Source organism: Amblyomma mixtum, chromosome 2 (assembly GCF_055824585.1).
Source record: "Amblyomma mixtum isolate Tamu chromosome 2, ASM5582458v1, whole genome shotgun sequence".
Lineage (NCBI taxonomy): Eukaryota > Metazoa > Arthropoda > Arachnida > Ixodida > Ixodidae > Amblyomma > Amblyomma mixtum.
The window spans coordinates 205,614,026-205,640,195 of record NC_143013.1 but is presented as its reverse complement, the minus strand read 5'-3'; the positions used below and the strand labels follow the sequence as shown (position 1 = coordinate 205,640,195).

The 26,170-nt window shown below is 49.4% G+C and overlaps 1 pseudogene; it reads left to right on the top strand.

The window, feature by feature from the left end:
• The first annotated feature begins 11,387 nt into the window (after positions 1–11,387).
• On the top strand, positions 11,388–14,229 carry LOC149362329 (uncharacterized; annotated as a pseudogene).
• The last annotated feature ends 11,941 nt before the right edge of the window (positions 14,230–26,170 follow it).

Genomic DNA, 26,170 nt, shown 5'->3' with positions numbered 1-26,170 from the left:
CTGTGGAGTTTCTAGCGCGCCTTGGACCCTGTACTCAGGGCCGACACCACACCACTGGCTCAAACCACAGCTGTGGTCGCGAAGAACAACACCACCGAGAAATAACCCGCAGGCCACACCGCTTATTGGGATCTCCGAAAGAATTCGGACGGCCTCTCTTTGTCGGGCGCAAGCAGCAGTGCCGCAGCAGGCAGGCAGCGGCAGGCAGCAGGCACGGGAAACAACTGGTCCCGTCGGCCGCAAAGATGTGGTCGCCTCCGTCCGGTAAGTCCGCCGTATCGCTTTCAACTCGTCCGTTGCGTGCGCGGCAACTCGGCACGGCCCGCGCGGCCGCCGACGACTCAAAGGGGAAAGGAGGACATGGACGCCTCTTCCGCGCTTACTCCGCTGTCGTTCGGAGGAAGCTGGTAGGGGAAGAGCCGTGGTAGGCAACGAGAGAGAGAGAGAGATGCCTCAGACGGGCGAGAGGCAATGTGGATCGCCAAAAAACCTGACTGCATGACAAAGGCCTTTACCATCTATCTCAAATTAGCCGCATCGGTGGCTCAGTGGTTATGGCGCTCGGCTGGTGACCCCAAAGACGCGGGTTTGATCCCGGCCGCGGCGGCCGAACTTGGATGGATGCGAAATTCTAGCGGCCCGTGTACTGTGCGATGTCAGTGCAGATTAAATAATCTCAGGTGGTAAAAATTTCCGGAGAACTTCAGTACGGCACCCCTCATAGTCTGAGTTGCTTTGGGACGTTAAACCCCCATAAACCATCTATCTCCAGTTAACAAAATCCTGTGCCAGCTGCGGCCATTTTATCCCCGCACGCTTTCTAAACTCATCCGCCTATCTCACTTTCAGCCGCCCCCTGCTACGCTTGCCATCTCTTGAAATCTACCCATTCACCCTTATCTGTTATCTTGGTTTCGCATTACATGCCCTGCTCATGCATATATATACTCGTTCGTGATTTCGACTAGGATTTCATGAATATGCGAATATTCCCTGACGCACTCTGCTCTCTTCAGATGTCGCAACGCTATAGCTATCATTTTAGTTTCCATAACTCACTACGTTCTCCTCAATTTATTCGCATATTTTCCGTTAACCTCCTTGTTCATGCCCCATAGAACACTACCGGAAAGCTACAGCTGTTACAAGCATTCTTTCTCAATGAATGTAAAACACTAGCACTTAATATTTAATGCTAATTTGTAAGAGAAGTGAAAATATTTGATATCACAATGGCCCAGCTATAATATTCTCTGAGTAGATTTCTTAAGCCTGCGTTCGTCACGATCGATAAGTGACGTCTACGTGAGACACCCGACTCTTTCAGGCAATACAGCACCTTTTGTCTGCTTCGCGACAAAGATGGACACAGTGATTACATTATGTACTGGACCCACTATATGTTACTTCCTACTGGAGCACTAAGGAGGTCTTCCTTATTGCGATGCGTTGGTTTGTTTTCGTGCCCCCACTTTTGTTACGATCACGAGCGATATGAGGTTTTCGGTTCGAAGCCGTAGAAGCGAAATTCTCCGCGATGGCTCAGTGGTTATGGTGCTCGGCCGCTGACCCGAAAGTCGCGGGTTCGATCCCGGCCGCGGCGGTTGAATTTCTTTGGAGGAGAAATTCCAGAGGCCCGTGTACTGTGCGATGTCGGTGCCCGTTAAGGAACCTCAGGTGGTCGAAATTTCCGGAGCCCTCCACTACGGCGTCACTCATAGCCTTAGTCGCTTTGGGACGTTAAACCCCATAAACCAAACCAAACCGAAATTCTCAGTAGGATGCGCACTCATCGAAGCGGTGCCCCAGTGGTTTGAGCATCCGCCTCGCATGCGGCAGGTGCGGTGTTCGATACCCAGTGCCAACGGGTACCAACCGGTGATACAACGGGTAGAAGCTTTCCCCTGCCTGTTGCACGGCTTCTTTAGGGTGAAATGCTTGGGCAATGGGTCTCTGACCCCAGCTTGAGAAGACATTAATAATTTTTGTCACGGCGTTCTTTGATCACAGGTGCCCTTGGGCCATAAAAATCCGTCATCATCAGGATGCGCACTCGATGCCCACGTTTGGGACCCCTGGAAGCGAGTTCGGCTCCCGTGACGACGCACGAGAGTAATAGTGGGAAGGTGTGCATTTTAAGCATGTGTTGACTGCGTGTCTGCTAGAAATAACTAATAACGAAACGTAGCGGGCAGAATGAGTTGCGCTGATAAATTCTTGAAAGCGAGTTTTATGGCAATGGCAGTCTTGTGAGAAAGTACGGCTTGAACATACAGCCGTTGTAAATCTGAAGTTTTAAAAAGATACAAGGTTTTTCTTAATTGTAACGCTTGAATGGCTGTTGTAACCAATGTGATATTTTTTAGCGAGTGCGCCGCAAGGCGTATTTTCATAAAGGGGGATAAAGGAGTAGGAGAATGCCAGGCTTGGAGACGTGCTCTGCTCAAATAAGCAGTAGGGGCATTGATATAGGCATAGTCTATTGTGGACTAATGATAATTGCATTCGTGGTTCCTCCGTAGGCCTGCCTCCTCGTGCAAACGTTTACATAACAGAAGCGGTCTCTGGGCACTTACATAATTAATGCAGCACAACACAAACCTCAGGAGATGTGCCCCAGGCCGTGTTATGTGACCTAGCAACCGACAATAAGATGTCGCTCCGGGTCCAAGTGTGGACCAGGAAGATTTTTCTTTAGCCGCTAACGATTTTAGTAGGCTTTTACACGAACCGCGCCCGTAACCGCCCCAACCTACCGGCGGAAAAGGTGGGAACAGTCTGTGAAGCTCCTCCCGGACGGTCTTGTGGCTGATGTCACTTAAGCTGTCATTGCTGGTGATTGATGTACTGATAGCAATCGACTACCTGACTCGCTGCGCTGAAAGGAAATTCCCGAAACGTGGTAGCCTAGCTTAAGTTGCCAAATTCTTCGTTGCAAACATCCTCCTTCGCCACGGTACCTCGAAAATTCTCATCACATAAAGGACATAGTTGTCTACTGTTGAGCTTGCTAAAGCAATCCTGCATTACTGAGAAACGAGCCACCGAAAGAAGCCCACGAGCACCAGCAAAGTAACGGGCTAACGGAATGCTTCAACAAAATGATCTCCCGCAGGCTCGCCGCGTACAGGTATCTTCGTGTCCGACACAGCACTTGGCATGCCATCCTATTCTACGCCTTTTTTCCTTACAACACTGCTGGGTGGATGACCACCCAGATGATATATTTTAAGTTCGTTTAAGGGATGTATGTTCACGGGATGTAGCAGATGTACCTTGCCAGCATTCATCGAATTGGCGGAATTACGGAGGGCTAAGGAAAAGACCGGAATTTAAGCTGAGGAGATCTCAGCGAGCTATGGAAAGTAAAATTATAGGTGCAACCTTCAGGAGAAGGAAGGGAGCAGGAGGGTTCAGGAGAAAAACGCAAGTTATTGATATCCTTGTTAAAATCAAGAGGAAGAAATGAACAACGGCAGGTCATCTAACACGTAGGTATGATAACCGGTGAGCCTTGAAAGCAACGGATTGGACTTCAAGAAAAGGCAAGCGCTCGGAGGTGACAGAAAGTCTGGCTCGCGGATAAGATTAGGAAGCTAGCGGTGATACAGTGGCCGTAGTTGGCGCGCAGGACAGGGATAATCGAATAATTATGCGAAAGGCGTTTGTCCTACAGTGTACGTAGTTAGGCTGATGATGATGTTCAAAAGTCCGACGACGCGCAGCTGCGTTAGAGTCTTCATGTTGATCACTTTACTGCACAGTTTCTCTCCTGCAGATAATTTCGGACTTACACTAACATTCGCGTATTTATTTGCACCGAGGGCTAACCGTGTTGCGAAGCACACTGATATCATTAACTGATGAAGGTTTCGAAAGACTGTGGCACTCGAAGGTCCACTCAGGACAAAGCACTGCTCACGAAAGGTACTTAAAACCGTCGTGCCGATCGGCGAGCACAACTACGTACGTGGCTCTATTTCTATAAACATAAGCGACAAAGCTGGTAACTATTTAGTGCTACTGTTTGTGCAACATTTTTGCGCATAGACCACTACAGATTACTTCGCATGTGAGTATAGGACGCGCACCCAGCCTCGGCAGCTTCACCACTTCGCTGTGGTTTCATATATCAAAGAAAAATAACAAAAAAAGAGTCTTCTAACAACACTGCGAAATTCTATTCGAGAGAGGAACACCTGAGACATTTTTTTTTTCAATCAGCCGCCGCGATGGCGTAGTGGTTATGGTGCTCGGCTGCTGGCCCGAAAGAGGCGGGTTAGATTCCGGTGGCGGTGAGATTTCGATGGAGACGAAATGCTACAGGCCCCTGTAATGTGCGATGTATATGCATGGTAAAGATCCCTTGTGTTCAAAATTATCCGAAGCAGTTCCTTACGACGTCCCTCACAGCCTGAGTAGTTTTGAGAGGATAAACGCCTTAACACCAAAACCAATTTGCCGACATTTGTCTCCCCGACCCTCAAAAGGAGGCTGTGCAAGCTAGTCTATATCGCCATATCACTGCAGAACAGCTATTGATACGTAGCGTTAATGTAAAACAAGCTCTCACCACAGGGCAGAACTGGAAAAACAAGGCTATCACGCAGCTACGCCACAACATATGCTCGTGTGTGGTGGAACAGCACAAATCTTTGTATGAGAAGTATCAGTGAGGTTGAAGCTAGAGAATATCGCCGGCATTCTAAAACCAGGCAAAGAACCAGTGACGTAAGCATCACTCAGGCCCATTGCCCTGCTGATAAGTGTAAGCCCGCTGATGGAAGATGTGATATAATGAATATCAGCACGTTATCTTGGAACTGAAAATTCACATCCGCAAGAAACGAACGGCTTATGTCAAAACACTAACGTTGAGGAATAACATAAATATTCCAACGAAAGGAGCGGATTTCGGGAAAACACATGTGACCGTGATCGAATCATTCCTTGTCTCATGACTTGGTTTGGTTTGGTTTGGTTTATTGGGGTTCAACGTCACAAAGCGACTCAGGCTACTAGAGACGCCGTAGTGAAGGGCTCCGAAAATTTCAACCACCTGTGGTTCTTTAACGTGCCATTTCGAATTTCGCCTCCATCGAAATTCGGCCGCCCCGGCCGGGATCGAACCCGCATCTTTCGGGTCAGCAGCCGAGCGCCGTAACCACTGAGCCACCACGGCGGGGCATGTCTCATGACAACTGAAAAGGAGTTGCGCTGCAAAAATACACCGGTAATTTATATTACAAACATTAAATCCACCTTTTACTGTTCTCATCACGTATTGCTACATACATGAAGAGCTCTTAGTTTGGAGGGACGCTTATTTAATGAAAAACGAACTAATTAAAACAGCAGAAAATTCTCACCGGTACTCGAGCGGCCGACCACCATTTCATACTGTTGAGCAAGGCATACCACTAGCTACTAAGCTCAGCCACTCGTAGTGTGATATCCGGCTTATTTATGTAAAATTCACGTCTTGCTGTACGCGAACCTGAGAGAAAGAGCGGAAGCAGACGACACGAGGCACGACATTTTTTATCTCCCTGATCTCTGGCAGGAAGTCTTGTTTTGCAGAGCACAAACACATAGACGTGATATACAGGGTGCTTTTTAACAATTTACACGTAAAAAAATAAGGCTATAGTAGTATCCTGAATGCCGCCTTCACACAATGTACATTCGGCGTGGTGGACGCAAGATAAGGCAATAGCGGTCAAAGTTAATTATTTATCAAATTCTTCACTCCACGCTGCATATTGCAGTCGCCGTTTTGGAGACTGCAATGATTCAAAGCAAATGCAATTTGCAGAATGTTCCTAAGTGCAGCTGGTATTGAGATATTCGCGATTCAATTTTCATCCTTTCCGGATCCATTTCGGGAAATAACGCTCAGAGTGCGCCAGAAATCCCGCCCACGATACTACGTAAGAGACTGACGAAATGATGACGACAACCGGCGGCACCAAGGCTATAGATAGCTGCGGCTGCGGCAGGCAGGTGCTCGAGTATAACGCATAATCACTATTTCCGCGAGCAGCACGCGCTCTTTTTTCGTCATTGGCATTGAACTTGGAGGCACGTTTCCTGCCATCAGCGGCTTCGAAAAAGCAGCACGGTGATAACGCGCAAAATTGCCCTTTCCGCTCTGGCACGGCCAAGAAAGGAACAGTAGCGGCGTTCACATGTCCGGATTGAGTTGAGAAATTGGGGGGGGGGGGGGGGGGGGGGTGTTAAAGGCAAACCTGTTTTTCGCTTGTGCCGTCGCGGCTCCGAGACAGCGGAAGCATGCCGCGATCTTGGAGGCTAGCACAGCCCTCTGCCATTGCCCTGCTCAACGCTTGGTGTCGCTACAGTCGAACCGGTCTCGGCTCGGTAAATCCTAGTTCATGTAAACACGCAGTTATCGAGATGGGTTCACCTTGCGGAACTCCATCCCCTGACTCGACCCGCCGCTGTTGGGTTCATGTAAACAAGGCTAATGTTGAAGTTGTTCGCTTGTACTTTATTATTTTTCATCCAAAGTAATTTTAAACGACGTGAACTGATGACTGTTGCCCCGTCGTATCTCGGTGGCTAGGTTTTATGCATCACTAACGTTAAAAATGCTCAGGACCTCCGCGGGCCAGCGTACTCTTATGCAGGCTCTGTGAACGTTCAGCTGAATCAACCGTACCAGCTCCATGACCTGAGGGCCGCCCTGGCAAAAATGAAACGCGGCAACGCTCCGGGTCGGGACAAAATTACAGTCAAATTGTTAGCCAACCTCCCCGACCCGGCATACCTGTCTTTATTGAATTACATTAACTCAATCTGGCTTGGGGAAGTGCCACTCCTCATCGACTGGAAGACTGTCCTGGTCACCTTCATTCCTAAAGCTGGCAAGGCCATCAACACGGACAACCTCCGCCTCATCTCTCTGACTTCCTGTGCGGGCAAACTCATAGAGACGATGGTACGCGACAGGCTGTCCGAGTTCATGGAATCCAAACATCTTTTCGCACATACCATGTTCGGATTTCGCCCACACAGATCTGCGCAGGATGTCCTGCTACAACTCAATCGGGCTGTCTTCGACCCCGTCGAATGCCCTCACAATGAAAAGGTCGTACTCTCCTTGGATTTGAAGGGAGCATTCGACAACGTTACCCACGAGATCAGACTCACCCACCTCTCTCAAACTAACTCTGTCAGAAACGCCTTTCAATACATTCGGCAATTTTTGACCGACAGACAACCTTGCACTCGAATCCAGGATAAGGAGCATGGCCCTTTTCGTTTAGGAACCAGGGGTACACCACAGGGCGCGGTGCTCTCTCCCCTTTTATTCAATATGGCTATGATGCACCTACCGGCCCAGCTGGGCATTGTCGCCGGTGTGCAGCATGCGCTGTACGTCGATGACATCACCCTGTGGGCCACACAGCGTTGACTTGGAGACATTGAGGCCAACCTAAAGGAGGCGGCGACCACAGTGGACCGTTATGCTCGCCACTGCGGCCTGCAATGCTCCGCCCAAAAATCTCAATTTGTGCACGTACATCCCTCAACAAAGTGCACAGCCAAAATTTCATTGTCTCTTGAGACAGGTACAATCCCTGAAAATATCGAAGTCCGGGTACTGGGGCTCTTTATACATCAGGACAGACAGTCAGAAACAACATTGTCCAAACTCCGTCAGGTGGGGGACCAGGTGGGCTGCTTACCGCCGCGTTTCTAACAAGCGCGGGGGGTTACATTGTAACGACGCCTTGCGGCTGGCGCATGCATCTGTAACCAGTCGAATTCTGTATTTGACTCCATACCTCCACCTGCGGAAGCAAGAGGAGGATTCACTCGAAGTCATCCTCCGCAAAATTATTAAGCGGCCTCTGGACCTCCCAGTGAACAGCTCCAACAAGCGCCTCCTGGGGCTGGGCATGGTGAACACATTTCGGGAGTTCCGGAAAGCCCACTTGACCAACCAATTCACACGTCTCTCGAAAGCATCGTCGGGTCACCGCCTCCTTGCCCGACTACACATCCAACACACCACTCTCATGTAAGAGCGCGTACGTATTTCATCTCAGCGGAGATGCGCCCTCCACGTGCGCTCTCTTCCCGCGAACATGAACCGTGATGACCATAAATGCCGGCGCTTGGCGCGGGCGGAAGCCATGCCCCGCCACTATGGATTGAAACATGGCGTGTTCTACGTGGATGCCCCCGGCCCCCACCATGAGGGATGGTACACGGCCGCAGTCGTCCACCAATCCAAAACAGTGAACGGTCTTACTTTCCGAGCCCTTGAGACAACACACGCGGAGGAGGTCGACACTGCGCTGGCTGCATCTGATCCCACTTCAGAGACAATTATTTACGATTCGCGAGGGGCCTGTCGGAACGTCGAGCAGGGCTGGGTACCCTACCTAGTCTACCGCGTTCTCCAAAACAGCGTCTACACCGGGGACTCCGCTCATCGGCCTATCGTTTGAGATCCTGCTCACGTGGGCCTTGAGGGAAATTAGGCAGCTGACCCCTCCGCCCGCGCGCTCTCACCGAACATCCCCTCCGACCCCGACGATCAGGAACTCGAATTCACTCCAGCTTACTCCTTCAAAAACATTATTTTACTTTATCAGTCTGGCCACGGCCTTTAATCCCGCCCATGTAAAGGACTCTCAAAGGCGGAGGAGCGGCTTCTGCTTCGCCTATATACTAATACTTTGCGGTGCCGGGCAGCTCTAAAACACTTCGACCCTTCTTTCTCGGGCAGCTGTGCGCACTGTGCGGAGAAGTCTTCGGACATCTACCACATGATGTGGGCCTGCCCCTCCAACCCTGCTATCCCCCCTCACCCCAACCCAACCCGGGAGGACTGGGAGGCGACCCTGCTCGGCTGCTCTGACCTGCAGGCCCAACGGGCCCTGGTTGCGCGAGCCCGGGTGGCGGCCGACGCCACTGGGGTCCCGAACTAGTCACCTCAACCTAGTACTTGTGAGGGCTGGCCTCCTCTGGGTCAGCTCATGCCTAACCTCGTGAAGTGTATCTGTACATAAGTGTTTTAGACCACTACCACCACCTCCTTCATGGACTGGAGCACTCTTCACTTCATATCACTTTATTACCTTAAACCCACTTTGGGGGTATTACATAAGGGGTGGGAGTACAAATATAGATTGAAATATGATTGCCTACATGATATTTATGAAGTGTATATTTAAATTGTTAACAAAACTTGATTGGCAGGTAATGGCACCAACGTCGTGGGGGAGGCCATTCCAGTCTTTTGCAGCGCGAAGAAAAAAGGATGCGGAAAAAGTGACGTAGCGGGCGCGTTGGCATGTAACTTGCAGTGGATGGCCGGTGCGATGAGATATGCGAGCTGGCGGTGTGATGTATGGTGGTTGGCCGATGGAACTATAAAAAAACTTATGGAACAGACTAAGAGAAGCAATGCGACGACGATGGGCAAGAGTTAATAAACCTGATTGTCGTTTAAGTGACGATACACTGATGCCGTACGAATAGGCAGAATGAATGAACCTCGTGGCGTGATTTTGGAGAGATTCTAGTGAACTGATGAGATATGCTTGTTTCAGGCTCCAGATAGCAGATGCGTATTCTAGTTTTGTCGTATGAGTGATTGGTAGGCGAGAAGTTTAATACTTTGAGGGGCGTGCCGTAGGTGACGTTTCAAAAAACGCAATGACCGGTTAGCCGATGCGACGATGTTTGTTACATGAGAGCACAAGGAGAGATCCTGGCACAAGGTGACGCCTAGGTACTTGTATGAGTATACGGATTCTAGTGGAACGTTAGCAACCGAGTAAGTGAATACATGGGGGTTACGCAGGCGGTGAAAAGATACGAGTTTACATTGATTAGGATTAAGCGACATTAGCCAGTCATCGCACCAGGCATGCACTGTGTCAATGTGGTTTTGGAGCTGTGATTGGTCAAAGGTGTTCGAAATTGTGCGGTAAATAACGCAGTCGTCGGCAAGCAGACGAACATTTCAAACCAGGTTTGAGGGTAAGTCGTTTATATAGATTAAGAATAGGAGGGGAGCACGTACAGAACCTTGGGGTACCCCTGATGTTACTGTGTATCGGGCTTGCGTGATAACACGATAACAATGTGCCTGACATGCGCAGTGCGTAAACCGCGCTATCACGAAGGCTATATATATCAATGCCTTGCAATAAACTTCGTTCTTCTTGTTCTGGCCTTCATGATGTCGAGTGCCGTCATTGCGAACTGATACATGGTGTGAGAAGTGGCCAGTTGGGCAGGGCGTAGCTCGGAGCGCCATGGACCTGCTGAAGCCCCCGGAACCTTTGCAGCTCTCCGGTAACCTGTCGCAGAATTGGAAGCGGTTTAAGCAAAAACTGGAAGTCTTCATCAAGGCGACCACGCCAAAGGACGACCCAAGAAGCGGAGCAGCGAAAGCTGCACTCCTGTTGAGCGTTGCCGGAGACGAAGCACTTGACGTCTTCAACACGTTTACGTTTGGTGAGCAAGAAGACAAGGAAGATTACGACACCCTGGTCCGGAAGTTTGAAGCATACTGTGCCGAGGTAAGCAGTGAAGTGCATGAGCGGTATGTTTTTCGCTCGAGAAAACAAGAAGACTGAGAGCCGTTCGAAATATTTATTAGAGACCTCAAGAAGCAAGCAGCGCAATGCAACTTCGAAGGACTGCACGATTACATGATCAGGGATCAGATCGTCTTTGGGACGAATAATTCCAAAGTGCGTGAAAAAATGCTGCGGGAAAAGGGCTTAACGTTGTTAAAGGCTGAAGAAATGTGCAGGGTAGCGGAATCAGTTGCACAAAGAAATCAGGTCTGGGCCAGGCCTGGTGACAGCATTGACTCCGTCTCTCGCAGTAGGGCATCGTGCCACCGCTGCGTAGACCGGCAAGAGACCAGTGCAAGAGACCAGTGCAGTAAACGGTACTTCGTACCGGTGCAAGAAATGCAACCGACGGCACGAGCCGAGGCAGTGTCCTGCTTACGGAAAAAGATGCAACACTTGTCGAAAGCTGCATAACTTTGCGATTTGTTGTCCGGCCAGGGCGGTCGTCAACGAAGTAGGCGCACAGTTCAATGATGAGTTTGATGTTCTTGACGTCTGCATCGACAGCTGCATTACTGGTGACTGGACTGTCGAAGCCAAAGTTGGGGGTCGTAAAGCATTATTCAAGGTGGATACCGGAGCACAAGCAAGCCTCTTACCATTTTCAATATACCGCAAGTTAAAAACTGCCGAACTGAATCCTAAGAGCTCTGTGCTGCGAGCATACAATGGAGGCATCATCACCAACTTCGGAACAACAGTCCAAAAAATAACAGTTGGAGATGCTGCAACTACAGTGAAATTCTACGTGGTGAAAAATGGACGTCGTGCAATACTGGGGCTTCACGCATGCGAAGCTCTAGGCCTTGTGCAGCGCACAGTGGACACTGTCAGCACTTCTGCTGAGTACGAAGCGATCAAGCACTTCAGGCACGTCTTTGAGGGTTTAGGATGCCTAAAGCAACCATACAGCATGGTACTACAGCCAGATGCTACCCCAGTCGTCCAGCCAGCGCGGCGGGTGCCCCTGTCTTTGCGCCAACCGCTTCGCGACGAGCTTCAAAGAATGGAGAGAGCTGGTATCATCACAAAAGATGGACCTACCGACTGGGTAAGCCCTTTGGTTTTGGTCAAAAAGAAAGACGGCAGTCTTAGGGTGCGCATGGACCCGAGAAGGATCAATGAGCATATAAAGAGGCAACACTACCAGCTTCCCAGGCGAGAAGATATTGAAGCAGAATTGACCGGCGCTTGCTACTTTAGTTGCCTAGATGCAAACTCTGGATTTCACCAGATACCCATCGACGACGCAACATCAAAAATTTGCACTTTTGCCACTCCTTTCGGTCAATTCCGTTACTTGCGCCTGCCGTTTGGCATTTCATCGGCACCGGAAGTTTTTTCACAAAATGCTGAGTCAGTTGTTTGACGGGCTGCCAGGCGTTCACGTGTATATCGACGACATTTTGGTGTGGGGCACTACACGTGAAGAGCATGATGGACGGCTAGTAGCAGTTCTGAAAGCTGCCGAAACAGCAGGATTGACACTAAACGCCGAATAATGCAAGTTTGGTTTAACAGAGGTGCATTTTCTGGGTGACGTTATCGGACAAAAAGGAATTTCCCCGAACCCGAAGCTTGTGCGCAATCTGTTGGAAATGCCAACACCAAAAAGCAAAACCGATCTACAGCGCATGTTAGGAGTGATCAACTACTTCAGAAAATACGTGCCAGTGTTGTCAGAACGAACAGCGATGCTGCGAGCGCTTATCAAACCGCAAGTCGAGTTCGAGTGGACCGAAAACCACGCGAAGGAATGGAAATGCATCACGCAGGCACTTGCGACATCACCCTTACTAGCAATATTTGACCCCAAAAAGAAAACAAAAATAACTTGCGATGCGTCCAAGGAGTGCGTCGGAGCGGCGCTTTTACAGTGTCACGGTGGTCACTGGCGACCGGTGGCATATGCTTCACGAGTCTTAACACCACCGGAGCAGCGTTACGCGCAAATTGAAAAGGAGACGCTGGGCATTCTGTTCGGTTGCGAGAAGTTTCATCAGTTTGTGTATGGACAGACGGTCATTATCGAGACCGCCCACAAGCCACTTCTGTCAATCGCTGCTAAAGGAATTTGTGACATGCCCCCACGATTGCAGAGATTTTTTTTAAGACTTCTCAGATATGACTATGTTCTACAGTACGTTCCAGGGAAGCACCTGGTCTTGGCAGACATGCTCTCACGATCGACTACACCCGGGGGTGTCGACAATGCTGGTGCCACAGAAGACGTCGAAGTTCACGTACTACAGCTCCTGAACGGCATGGTCACGGTAACAACTCAGCAAAAACTGGCAAAGGAAACTGCTCGTGACAGCTCCTTCCAGGCTGTCGTCAGCAACTTATCAGCAGGAAAACCAATTCAAGGTGAGCTGAAGCCGTTTTCCTCTGAACTGTCCGTAATCAACGGAATTCTGTTCAAAGGAACAAAAGCTGTCATACCGAGAGGCATGAGACAAGAAATGCTAGCAAGAATTCATGCCGGCCACCTTGGTTTCAACAAATGCAAAGAAAGAGCAAGACTTCTCGTTTTTTGGCCAGGCTTGAACAACGACATAGCAGTGCTTCTCCAAAACTGTTCTACATGCAGAAAGTTCGCGTACCAGCACGCCAAAGAACCGCTGATAATGCGCCCGGTGCCGCAGTGTGCGTGGTACAGGGTCGGAGCGGACATCTTTTGTTTTGGGGGAAATTCTTACGTTGTCGTATATGATGCTCTTTCCAACTTCCCAGATGTCGAGAGGCTTCCAGACACAAGTGCAAGAAGTGTTGTTGCGGCTCTCAGTGCTATGTTTGCTCGATACGGCATTCTTATCAAACTGTGCACTGATAATGGACCACAGTTTGCGATAATGCGAAATCGGTTGCGAAAGAGTATGATTGTGCGCACGTCACGTCTAGCCCACACTACCCGCAGTCTAACGGCCTTGCCGAAAAAGGTGTGCAAATTGTCAAGCGGATAATGAAGAAAACTGAAGATGCACAACACGACTTCTGGCTAGGCCTTCTGTCCTACCGATCAACGCCACTGATTGATGGTCAATCCCCTGGCGAGCTTCTTCAAGGCAGGCGCCTTCGATCTAATCTCCCCGATTTTCGCGGTATGAAGACTATCGAAGTCAAGAAGCACCGCCAGACGCCCAAAGGACAGCCGTTGCCTCCACTAGGTAAAGGTGACGTCGTCAGGCTGCGAGACACAACTTGGTCACAGAAAGGAAAGGTGGTTGGGGAAGCTGCCCCGAGGTCCTACCACGTTGTTACTGAAAGTCGTCGTGTTCTTCGGCGCAACAGGCGACACCTGCTTCATTCCAGCGAGCAGTATGCTGAAACAAGTGACGATGACACCGACGACGACTGCGCAGACGAAGCTGACCCAAATGCAAGGAACAGTCCAGGGAGTGTGACACCGCAGCCTTCTGGCACAAGTGCAGCACCCCAGCAGCCTCCGGGGATCTGTGACCAACATCTAGCCCACGGTGCCACGCCTTCAGCTTCGATTACCCATCCAGAGCAAGCCACAAGTGTCATCAGTCTGAGGAGGTCGACTCGTACCGTGAAGCCTCCCCAACGTCTTCGTTATGACGCTGCTTTCAATCAGTTATCATGAACTTGAACCAACCTTGTGCTAACCTTGGAAGGATGTACCGGGCTTGCGTGATAACACGATAACAATGTGCCTGACATGCGCAGTGCGTAAACCGCGGTATTACGAAGGCTATATATATATATCAATGCCCTGCAATAAACATTGTTCTTCTTGTTCTGGCCTTCATGCTGTCGAGTGCCGTCATTGCGAACTGATACATACTGGAAGAGGTTTGGACCTGTGGCTGTTAACGAGATACTGGTAGCGGTTAGAAAGCTCGTTTCACAATGTGCGGGGGTATATTCGCACATGCCTTGATGATTCTTTGTTTGAGGTCTGCTAAGTTTTCGGGTTCAGTTGCGTAGACCGCTTTTGACGTAACCCCAAAGAAAGAAGCCTAATGGAGTTAGGTCGGGTGGCCTAGGTGGCCAGAACATGATTCCACCGCGTCCTATCCACTGAACGGGGAAGTTTCTGTCGAGCCAATCCCTTGCACTCGACGAGAAGTGCGTAGGCACCCCGTCGTGTTGAAACCATGCAGGGTTGCCGTTGGGAACATTTTAAAAGGAGCCAAAGCTTGAGCTCAAAAGTAGCCAATAGTAGCCATGTCATTCAATCTTAGCGCCAAATTTGTAGCCAAATAGAATAGAAGCGACATTAGGAATATGATTGTTATCAAAAAAACAGTGAGAGAGAGAGACTCTTTAATGAAGAGCAGAGAATTTAGCCGCCGTTTTAAAAATCGCTGGCATGCTACTCTGCGTAGGGAGGGGAATTTGGGAGATAAAGACGGAAGGAGAGCAGAGTGGAAGAGGTAAAAAAAAACGAAGATAAAATGCGGCCATGAAATGGGTACTAAGGATGCAATGGCGAGTATTGATGTAACCTATGGAGTGATGGAGTGCATAGTCCGTCAAATGGGCTGACGAAGTTCACTGCATGAAAAATGCATGAAGGTGACGTGCAAGTGAATTTAAAGCTTATCGAGATGTCCAATGTCTTTTAAATATGTGAATAGAAAAGTCATTGCAAGTCTCTGTTGCCTAAGGCAGGCTAAGGGACCTAAAACTTTGTCCATTGTAAGGGGCACTGAGCAGAGCTTCTGCATGCAATGTTCATAGTACGCACGCTCGTTAGCATATGCAGGGCACTCAAGCAAGATATGCTCCACAGTTTCTATCGCGGCACAGTTGTCACAGTGCGGACTGTCCATTTGTCCAAAACGGTATCGTAAGCCGTTTGTATATGCAGCATTAAGACGAAGTCGATGATAAAGTGTTTCCAGATGTCGAGGAATTCTGGGTGGAAGTCTTGGTCTAAGATGTGGGTCGATTGAGTGAAGAAATTGGTACTGATATGTCGGCAAACTCTAAAGCCGATACATTTCTTCGGAAGCAAAACTTTTGGCCACCTGGGACGCATCAGATTTCGTAAAAAAAGTTCTAATGTATCTCCGATGTTGATGGCCCTTACGGGCCGCTTCATCTGCTTTTTCATTAGCCTGAATGCCACAGTGAGCAGGTACCCACTGAAATGTTATGCAGTGGCCTGCGGCAATAGCTAAATGATGTAGATATCCGATGTCCAGGGAAACTGGCTGGTGATTCGTTTTCTTCAGCAGGTTGGCCAGGATCTGGAGAGATGCTTTCGAATCGGTGAAGATAACCCAATGGTCGGCGGTTCGGCGCAGGATGTAAGAAACAGCTTCCTTTATGCCGTGAAGCTCAGCTGTCGTAGAGGATGTCCTCCGCTGCAGCCGGTAAGAAAGGGCATGGCCTGTTGAGGGCACATAAAGGCCACATGAAGAGGTTTCTTTAGTAGTTGAACCATCGGTGAAGATATGGGTGTGCTGCCTATATTCCTCCGTTAAGTAGGCGAGAGTAGTTTGCAGAAGCGCTGCCTGTGGCATGCAGCTCTTTGCATTCACACCTGGAACAAACTTCTTCACCTTTAGAGGAGAGAGTGTCCATGGAGGAAAGGCCAGAGGTAGTAGTTTCTGTGGCTGATTAATAGTAGCGATGGGCAGGAGCTGCACTGCCTGGCCAAAGCTAGAGTTGCTGTGTGTTAGGTGGACACGGTGCAGGAAGTGCTTCTTCCCTTGAAGAACAACATGGCGGAGATGGGTACGCATAGTTTCCTGGGCGGCAATCACCTCTAGTGGGAGACATCCTGCCTCCGCTACTGTTCCTGATACAGAGGAACCCATTGGGAGGCCAAGGCATATTCGCAGGCAGTTGTTCCGTGCGGCAACGAGAGACTTATTGCTTGATGTAGATAATCTTTGAAACACTGGTAGACAGTAGCGCAAGGTTCCTTCAACGTAGGCTTTTTCAAGCAGAAGCATTGATCGGCAGTTGCTACCCCACCTTGTTCCCGCCATGAACCTAAACACTTGCGATGCTGCAGTGATCCTCTCGCGGAGTTTTTTTATCTGAGGTGTCCATGACAGATTATAGTCGATTACAACACCCAGGAATCGCTGAGATCGTACATATGGTAGCGATCGTCCGCCTAGGAGCAGCGGATATCGGGTCATCGTTTTTCTTGTAAACGCCATTGCAACACTCTTTTCTGGCGAGAGACGAAGACCTCTGGAAGCCAGGTACATCGAAATGTGCAATAGCGCTCTCTGTAGACGTTGCTGGGTGATATAGCGCGAGCGTGATGCGGTCGAGATGCAGATATCATCATCATAAATTGTTATACGTACCCCTCGCGAAAGGTTTCTTCTTATGTGTATAAGGGCAATATTGAACGGGAGAGGGCTGAGCACCGCTCCCTGTGGTACGCCCCTCTCTACTGCGTGAAAGCGCGTTGGACCGTTCGGAGTGGTCATAAAAATTTGCCGTTCTTTCAAATAATGCCCAATCCATTTGTATAGCTTTCCTCCAAGGCCAAGACTGGAAAAGGCGGCGAGAATTGCATGATGAAAGACAGAGTCAAAGGCGGCCTTGATGTCTAGGAAAACGGCTGTCGGGATGTACCCAGCATGAAGGTACTCCTCAATTGATGAGACGAGGGAGATGATATTGTCAGTCGCAGACCTGTTTTGACGGAACCCGTTCATTTCTTGGGGGAACTCATTTCGGCTTTCTAGGAACCAAGTTATGCGTTTGCAGATCATGCGCTCCATGAGCTTACCTACGCAGCTCAGTAGGGCAATGAGCCGGAATGATGCGTAGCTTGTTGGCTGCTTACAGGGTTTCAAAACAGGCACAATTTTCGCCAGCTTCCATTCCGTGGGGACCTCACCAGTCATCCAGGAAGAATTGCAATACTCCAGGAGTCGAAGACGGGAGGTGTGGGGTAGCTTTGCAATGGCTTCATAAGTCACCTCATCATGACCCGGAGACGTGTGTCTATTTGTCTCCGCGATAGCTGTAGATAGTTCTTCCATTGTGAAAGGCAGGTCTAACGCTGGCACTGCCGCCTTTGGGATGCCTGATTGACCATTTGCGGAGAGTGTCGAATGCCCTGACCCTGCCGACAGTAGCCTGCAGTATTCTTCTGAGACTTCTTTTATAGATTTTTGTTCTTGTAGGGAGGGTGCAGCGAAGGGGTGGAGTTGTTGAGGCGGCGTGCGCATACCTCTAACTATCCGCCAAATATTGGTTACTGGTTGGCGCACATCCAGCGTAGAACAAAAGTCACGCCACTTTTCCCGACTGAGTTCATCCATATAGCGTCGAATGTGACGTTGTGCCCGTCGGCATGCACGTAGGTCATTGAGGCTTTTTGTGCGCAGAGCTTTCCTTTCAGCTCGCCTGCGTATAGCGCAGAACCTTTGAAATGTGTCATCATTTGAAGGTAGGCTATCATTTTTAGTTGTAATTTGTGTACTCACTCTCAGGCAATACGCCATTGTTGATGCTAATTCCTCATTGCGAGTTGCCTCAGTAATTCCTCTGCTTAAAGCGCCCTTGTATGCGTCCCAGTTTGTAGATTTTGTAAGGAATTTCTTTGGGAATTTCTGGGCATGGAAAGCCGATATGAGGATTGGGTAATGGTCGCTTCCGCGTGTCTCCAAATCAGTGCACCAGCCAAAGTTGTGGGCGAATGAACTTGTGAAAAATGTCACGTCAATGCTGCTGGTAGTCGTCGGGCCTCGGAGGTAGGTGATGCTGCCATCATTCAATGGCTGAACTGAATGCTTGGAGAGAAGTTTTGCAAGCTTGGCACCTCGGGCACATGTATGTGAGCTGCCCCAAATTTCATTATGAGCATTGAAGTCTCCGCAAATAATATGCGGTGAGGGCATCCTTGCTATCAAGTTATCAAGTCTCATAGCATCAAATGGCGTGCCTGGCTCAAGATATGCTCCAATCAGATCGTACTGTTGTCCGGCAATAACTGTGACAGCGCACACGTATTCATTGTCGCTGTGCGGCGGGACATCAACCGATGAGGCCGGGATATCCTTGCGAAAGCCTATCAGCAATCTGATGACGTTATCTGGTCGTTGTGAATGATGGAAATAGTATCCGTGGAGTCGGAAAGTTTCCTCGACGCGTGATTCACAGATGACTATGAAGGGGAAGCGGTACGCTCGCACGAGCTGTCGGAAATCTGAGTTTAGAGCGTAGCCCGCGAGCGTTCCACTGGAAAATGGTGCATGTACGAAAGATGTTGTGGATTGTCAGCTGCGGCCATGTTCTCGCTGTTGAAGCCATAATTACTGAAGTGTGGTATTACGCCCCTGCAGAGCGTAGGAGACCGACACCAACGGCTCCATTGCAAGGACAGCTTCTACTTCTGGGAGTCCTCCTGACGAGGGGTTTGCACGGATAAGAGCCTTGATGGCTGCAAACAGCATCGGAATGAGTAGGCTTGTGATATCTTGTTCAGAGTTTCCGGTTTGCTTGTCGCTGATCTTCCTGTCATGTTGTGGCGCCTTAGGCTCAGAGCGAGCGACGCTGTTTGTCGGGTCTTGTGCAGTGCGCTGCAGCAGCTTTGATGAAGGAGAAGAACCAACGGACTTCCCACGCTTCTTTTTTACTGCATCTGCGTAGGTCTTGTCAGGTGCTTTCCCACGCTGTGTTGACTGATTCTCGGAAAGAGCTTGCGTAGTCGTGAAAACCACGTCGGGGTTAGGTGGTGGTTCATGGCGCTTAGGGGGTTTCCCTTGTGTTTGCTCTGCGGTGCGAGCAACTGTGGCTGCTTTCTTTTTATAACACCCACCATAGGAAGCAGGGTGAGGGCCACCGCAGTTAGCGCATTTAGGTTGTGCTCTCGAAGTGCATTCTTTGTGCGAGTGGGGGCCCGCACACAGTTTGCAGCGCACGGGACCGTTACAATATCTTGATATGTGGCCATGCCTCTGACATTTATAGCACTGAGTTGCTGCTCCGACGTATTCAGTTACAGGGTAACTACAGAACCCAAGCGTTACTCTTTTTGGTAGCGGCGCATCTTTTGCGAATTCCAATATAACTGCGCGACGGCGTACCTCTTTGATCTTTCCACCATCCTCAGGAGTGTAGGCGGTTAGCCTCCTTGCTGAAAGGACACCTTGGTCACGTAGATATTCCTTCAGATCTTCGTCTGTGTAGGTGACAGGTACATCTTGTATTTTGCCATAGCTTGCCAAGTAAGAGTATGGGACTTGGGCCTCTACGGCCACTCCAGCCAGCTTAGTTACCGTGAGCAGACGGTTGGCGGCGGGCAGCGTCAATACTGTAACCATCAGGCTCCCATCCTTGTGAATGCGATGGCTGAAGACTTTTTCTTGTGCCGATGCTACAACCGCCGACGCCACAGTGTTGGGGTTGGCTTTCCATAGGCTTCCTCCTTCCTCGGTGGGCCTGAAGACTACAGGAACACCGGTAGCTCTCTTTTTCTTGTACGAGACAACTGTGAACGTTGCTTGGTCCATGTCCTCTGGATGGTCGGTCAGGCTCGTTGCTGGCTTGGTCGTCACGCAGCCTCTTGTTTGCCGGGCCCTGGTCTGTAGCCGCAACTACAGGGGCCGCTGGACCCGCCGCTGCCGCTGCTGCCATCAGTGCAGCATGGAGTTCAGCTGGTGGTGATGTTCCGTGTCGGCGTTGATACGGCGCACAGCGCCGAGGAGGTCGCTCGACGTGCTTTTGCCGGCTGCCAGGGACCCCCAGGTCGTCGCACGTCGAGAACACACGCCACAAAAAAAGTGAAAAACCTCTGAAGTGAGAAAATAAAGCCGAAAATTACGGACCGGTGTCAGACAGCCGGCCCACTAAAAAAAAACAGTAACTGTTAGCATTTTGAATCAACGCAAGGAATGGAATAAAGAGCGCCAAGTTTTTGCCCTTTTTCTTGGTCTTTAAGGCACAGGTGTGTTGCAAACAGATGAATTATTAAATGATGAGCGGGTAAATATTCTCTCGCAAGCTTGCGATAGTAATTTTCTCATGTTCCAACCAACAACCTAGTAGGACATTGAAGCTGTTCTAGCCTTGAAGCTCTAGATCGAACTTGATTGGTGTAATCAAGGTAAGGCAGTGGAGCTTCATTTTGTTGTACAAGTTTTTATTGTGGAAGCAGTACTACGCTCATGGCCAGGATTCTGGTTCATGCGCCCCTAGTTCACAAATCCGCCACCACGCGCCGCAAGAAGTTGAGCTCCTCCTTCTCCTCTTACATTCCTCCTTCCTGGTTTGGGAGAGAGATGCCTTCGCCTTCCCCCATTGTCCACTTAGTGTGTACTGGTACTCCCCCACCGTGAACCCAGCTTTTCGGCGCCCCGGCTGAGATTCTCTTTATTCTTTTGTCACCCAGCGTGTTCAGGGCGCGCTGATTGTGTGGCTCCCCTACTCGCTCCCTTCTTTGCTGGGGTGAACGAAAAGAAGCCGGACCGTGGCTATTGCGGTGTAGGCACGCCGTCTTCATCAAAAAATTGCGGGTGGTTTAGCACTGCTAACTACGAAATATTTTTCGAAAGCAAGTTTTTGCATGTGGACACCAACGCCGCGTACCTGTTTCTTTTCCTTTCTTGACTTGGGCACAGATGGAAGTTGCTGGAGACGACGAGGCGCAAAGCACAGCGTGAGAGTGTGTTGCAGTTTAGCACGAGGCGGTGATCGGCTTCGGCGAGAGCATAGTGCTCTCGTGTACCGGCCAGCGAGACATCTGTTTGCACCGCCGCGGGTTGCAAACTCCGTCGCGGCAATATTTCTTTTGTTTGTTTGTTCATTTTTTTACATAGCTACATTACAGCGCTGCTATGTCGCTGCGGATGCTATGTTGCAGTTGCTATGTTCTTGGCACAAACTTACAATTATAGCAAGATCTTGCTCGGGATTTACACACCGGAACAGTGATTTCGTACAAATAATGCAAGTCTGCATACGAGACTAGAAATACACAAAAGTTCCAAACGCCGTTCAGAACTTCGAAACAAGGAGTATGCCAAAGCAGCTGATAAAGACAAGCTTGTTGCTGCGATAACCAGACACTGGCGCCTTAAAAGCCCGGCAGTTGCTCTCATTAACACCATCGACAACTTCTCTAAAGTATGAAGAACAAGGTAAATGCGCACACACATTCTGAGAGAAAGTGTATCACTAAAAATTAAGAGTCTGGACAGCCGTGAGGTGAACAGTGCATCAAACGAAAAATGGAACCTAAGAAACTTAAGAACCACGCAAACAGATTGATTTGAGTCGTGAGAAATTGAGATAGTCTAAACGCCTAGTTTTGTCATAATTGCGTTCAGCACATGTTCTACGTAGTACGAATGATTTTTGCATTTACGAAATTATTTCCATATCAGTTATTTGGGTTTTTCTGTGAGGAAATAATTTCTGCAGATCACTGCCATATCGACTAATCAGAAACACATGTCGTAAGCTTAAAGCCCAGTTACATCCTGAACACCTCAATGTACATGTAGTGCGGACAGCAGGCACGTAGGCAGGAATTTTTTTCGAGAGTAGCCCGGGTTAAATGTCGAGCTAACGGGGGCGGGGGGGGGGGGGGGGGGGGGGGCTTCGATAGGTGCCTTGTGGGCAGTTAAAAATATAATACTGCCCTGCCGCACCGCCTAAAGTACGACGAGCTTGCCTCAAGACGCAGAGGAAGGACTGATTACCTATAGCAGGACAGATGTTACCACATGCTATACCCGCCACGCGAAACTGTTATTGAACAAACTAGCGTCCTCATAAGCATTATTGAAAACACGGCATTGCGGATGTGTTGCAGTCATATGGGTCCGTCAATGTAGGCTGATCTCGTATGGTGACCGGATACATGCAGCAGGACATGCGGCTAATTTACGGTATTTCAAACCTACGCATAATCTCAGTCACCATGTTCTTTTCATTTTTCCGAAACGGAGAAACACAATATCCACCGCGCCCGTTTCCTGCATCCGTGCAGTATTATGGAGATAGCTCTACTGAAACGTATATCCATTTTCATGAGATCTGCCGTCGCATACGAGGTCTGTTAGAAAAGTATCCGACTTTATTTTTTATTTTTTTGCGAACACCTGATGGATATGAAACAAGCGCGCTTACAGCAGCCGACCTTGAACCCTCTTGCGCATGCACGAATTTTTCCCCGCCTGCCGATAGCGTCAGTCGCTGGGAAGCAGCGTTTGAGTGAGGCAGTGCGCAGTGCTCTCGTCGGTTTTTTGTTGCAAGGAAAATGGCGGCGCGAGAGGAGCAGCGCTACTACCTCAAATTTGGCCAGAAACTTGGCGATAGCCAAGTGGAAACCATTCGAAATGTTCAGGCGGCTTTCGGTGATGATGCTATGAGCAGCACACAGATAAAGCAGCGGTGCAACTGTTTTAAAGACGGCCGCACATCCGTGGAGAGAGAGCCACGCTCCGGTCGGCCATCAACATGCCGAAATGACCAGGTACGAGGGGGGACCCAGAAGAAACCGAACTGAGAGCGCCCTGCCATTCGTAGACGTAGTAGAGAGTTCTACCGCTAGATGGGGTTAGTGGAGACCTTCACGAAACAGCTGTGCAGACGACATAAATTTGTAGGCAAACATTTGATTGTAGTGCTGTGTTTCGCTTGCAGCTATTTTGTTCCGCCTGCGAAATCTTTATGGCGAATTTAAAAGAACAGAGAGTGTGTTTGAAGTTTTGTTTCCTGCTTGAAAAATCGGCAACGGAAGATTATCAAATGTTGCAGCAGGCTTTTAAAGAGTATGCTATGAGCCGCACACAAGTTTTCGAGTGGTTTGGGCGCTTCAAACGCGGTGAGATGAGTGTCGAAGGCCATGCTCGTTCTGGGCGTCCTTCAACGTCGCGAAACGATGAAAACGTTGAAAAAATCCGTCAAAAAATGAACAAAGATCGTCCTTTCACGATAGACCAAATTTCAGAAGAGATAGGGGTGAGTTGGAGCTCTTGTCAGCGAATTTTGACTGAGCAGTTGCAAATGAGACGTGTTTCCGCTAAATTTCTTTCTCGCATTCTCACACAGGATCAAAAGAACATTCGATTAAATTTGAGTAGGGATTTAAAAAAGAGATTGAAAGTGATCCAAAGTTCTTGACCAAAGTCATTACAGGTGATGAGAGTCGGTGTTAGGGGTATGAACCAGAAACTAAGCAAGCGCCAAGCCAGTGGAAGTCTCCCAACTCTCCGAGACCAAAAAAAAAAGCAAGGCAGTTGAAGTCGAATGTGAAGACAATGATCATTGTCTTTTGTGATGTTCGTGTCATTGTGCACCAAGAATTTGTTCGCCCTGGCCAGACTGTCAACCAGCTCTTTTATTTGGAAGTTTTAAGACGTCTGCGAGAGGGTGTGCGGAGGAAACGCAAGGAACGTTGGCGATCATGTGACTGGTTCCTTCATCACGACTACGCCCCCGCACACACGGCCTTACGAGTGACCCCCTATTTGGCCTCTCGGGGATGGACTGTCGTTCCCCACCCTCCATATTCACCAGACCTAGCCCCGTGCGACTTTTTCTCTTGCCGAGAATGAAGAAAAGTCTAAAAGGGAAGCGTTTTGGTGATGTGGAGGCCATACAAACAGCTTCGCAAAGGGCACTGCACGATATCAAAATTGAAGAGTTCCAGAGATGCTTCAAAGAGTGGGAAAAAAGACTTGACAAGGGCATCGCATTTCATGGAGAGTACTTTGAAGGTGACTGAAGGAATTTTGCGCAAGAGTTAATAAATAATGTTTTTATACAAAAAATCCGGTTTCTTTTGGGTCCCCCCTCGTAATTGCCGAAGTGAACGCTGTGGTGATGCGGGACTGTTGTGTGACTATCCGAGAAATTGCGGAAGAGGTGGACATCAGCAATTTTTCTGCACATTCCATTATCACCGAAGATTTGGCCATGGAGAGAGTTGCGGCGAAGTTCGTGCCGAAGCTGCTGACGGTGGAGAAAAAGCAGCTTCGTGTTGAAGTCTCACAGGAGATGCTGGATTCCACAAACAGTTACCTTGACTTTAGCGACGCCGTAATCACTAGTTACGAGTCTTGGGTGTACGGGTACGACCCGGAAACCAAATCCCAGTCGTCACAGAGGACGCATTCCACGTCACCAAGACCAAAGAAGGCCCGCCAAGTGCGCAGCAATGTCAAAGTGATGCTGACTGCTTTTTTGATTCCCTCTGTGTGGCACACCACGAGTACGCACCCCACAGGGTCAAAGAATGACTAAAGAGTACTACAGGAATGTCCTCCATCGCCTACGTGGTGCTGTGTGGCGCAAGAGACCGGAATTAAGGTCAACAAAAAATTGGCGCATCCCTCGCGGCATTGCTCCTGCACATTCCTCGCATTTGATTCAGACTTTTATGTCTAAAAACCTGACTCCTGTAGTTCAACAGGCTCCTTACTCTCCTGATATGTCCCCCTACGACTTCTGGCTGTTTCCTAAAATCAATATGCCATTGAAAGGAGCGCGATTTCAGAAAAAAATAGACATTATGGCTGCAACGACAGCAGAGCTAAATTCCATTCCGAAAAGGGCCTTTTCGGAATACTTCCAACAATGGCAGCACCGCTGGGAGATGTATATGGAGCCCCAAGGAGACTACTTTGAAGGTTATTAGGTTTTTAACGCTCCAGTTATGCCAGTTTTTTTTCTTCGGACAAAGGTCGGATACTTTTCTAACAGACCTCGTATATGATATAGTTTGATGCGCTTGCATAGGAATAGCGCTTGCATTCACGCAACTTTTTCTTGACACTCTTCGCTGCCTTTTGTGTGTGTGTGTGTGTGTGCGCGCACATACACACACACACGCACGCACGCACGCACGCACGCGCACACACACGCGCACACACACGCGCACACACACGCGCACACACACACGCATACACACACACACACACACACCTAACATCTGATATAGGCCTAAGAGCTAGACCACCGATAGGCCTCCACCAGCGCTGGTGGAACCTTACCAGCGGTTAGAAGGGGTTGGATCGGCACAGGACGTGATGCTTTGCAAGTGCAGGCGTCTGTCTTGTGATAGTGTAAATAAGATATTCGAGAACGCAACAGGCAACCAGATCCTCCGGCTGTGTCGCTTTCATCACCTACAAATGATCTGTAGAGAAATGGATACCTTGCTCCATACGGCTGGTTTATTGCAACACACAGGCTGAGGACACGTGGTGTCCGAAGCTTTCACCAATTACGTGGCCGCACAAAAGTCTCGCCTGTTCATAATGGTTGTGTAATGAATTGTTTACGAAGTAAAGGCTCTAAGGTAGAGCCTTTTCTTGTACCGTCTTCTTCATTAAGTGAACAGACGCGAACCACGGCCGCACGATGATGCGTTTCCATCGGGCGGCCGGAGAACACCTTGCCGTTGCCTCCGCATGGCGGTGGGACAACAGCGACCTGATGCGATCGAATTTTTTTTTAGAGCGCAGCTCTTTGGCGTCCGTTCCTGGGTTTCGCGTCGTCGTCGGCCTCGTAACCAGCTCCGCCCCCCTTTCATCCCCCCAGCGCTAGCAGCGACCGACTGATACCGCTGGATGCCGCTGACGCCGCTAGAGAGT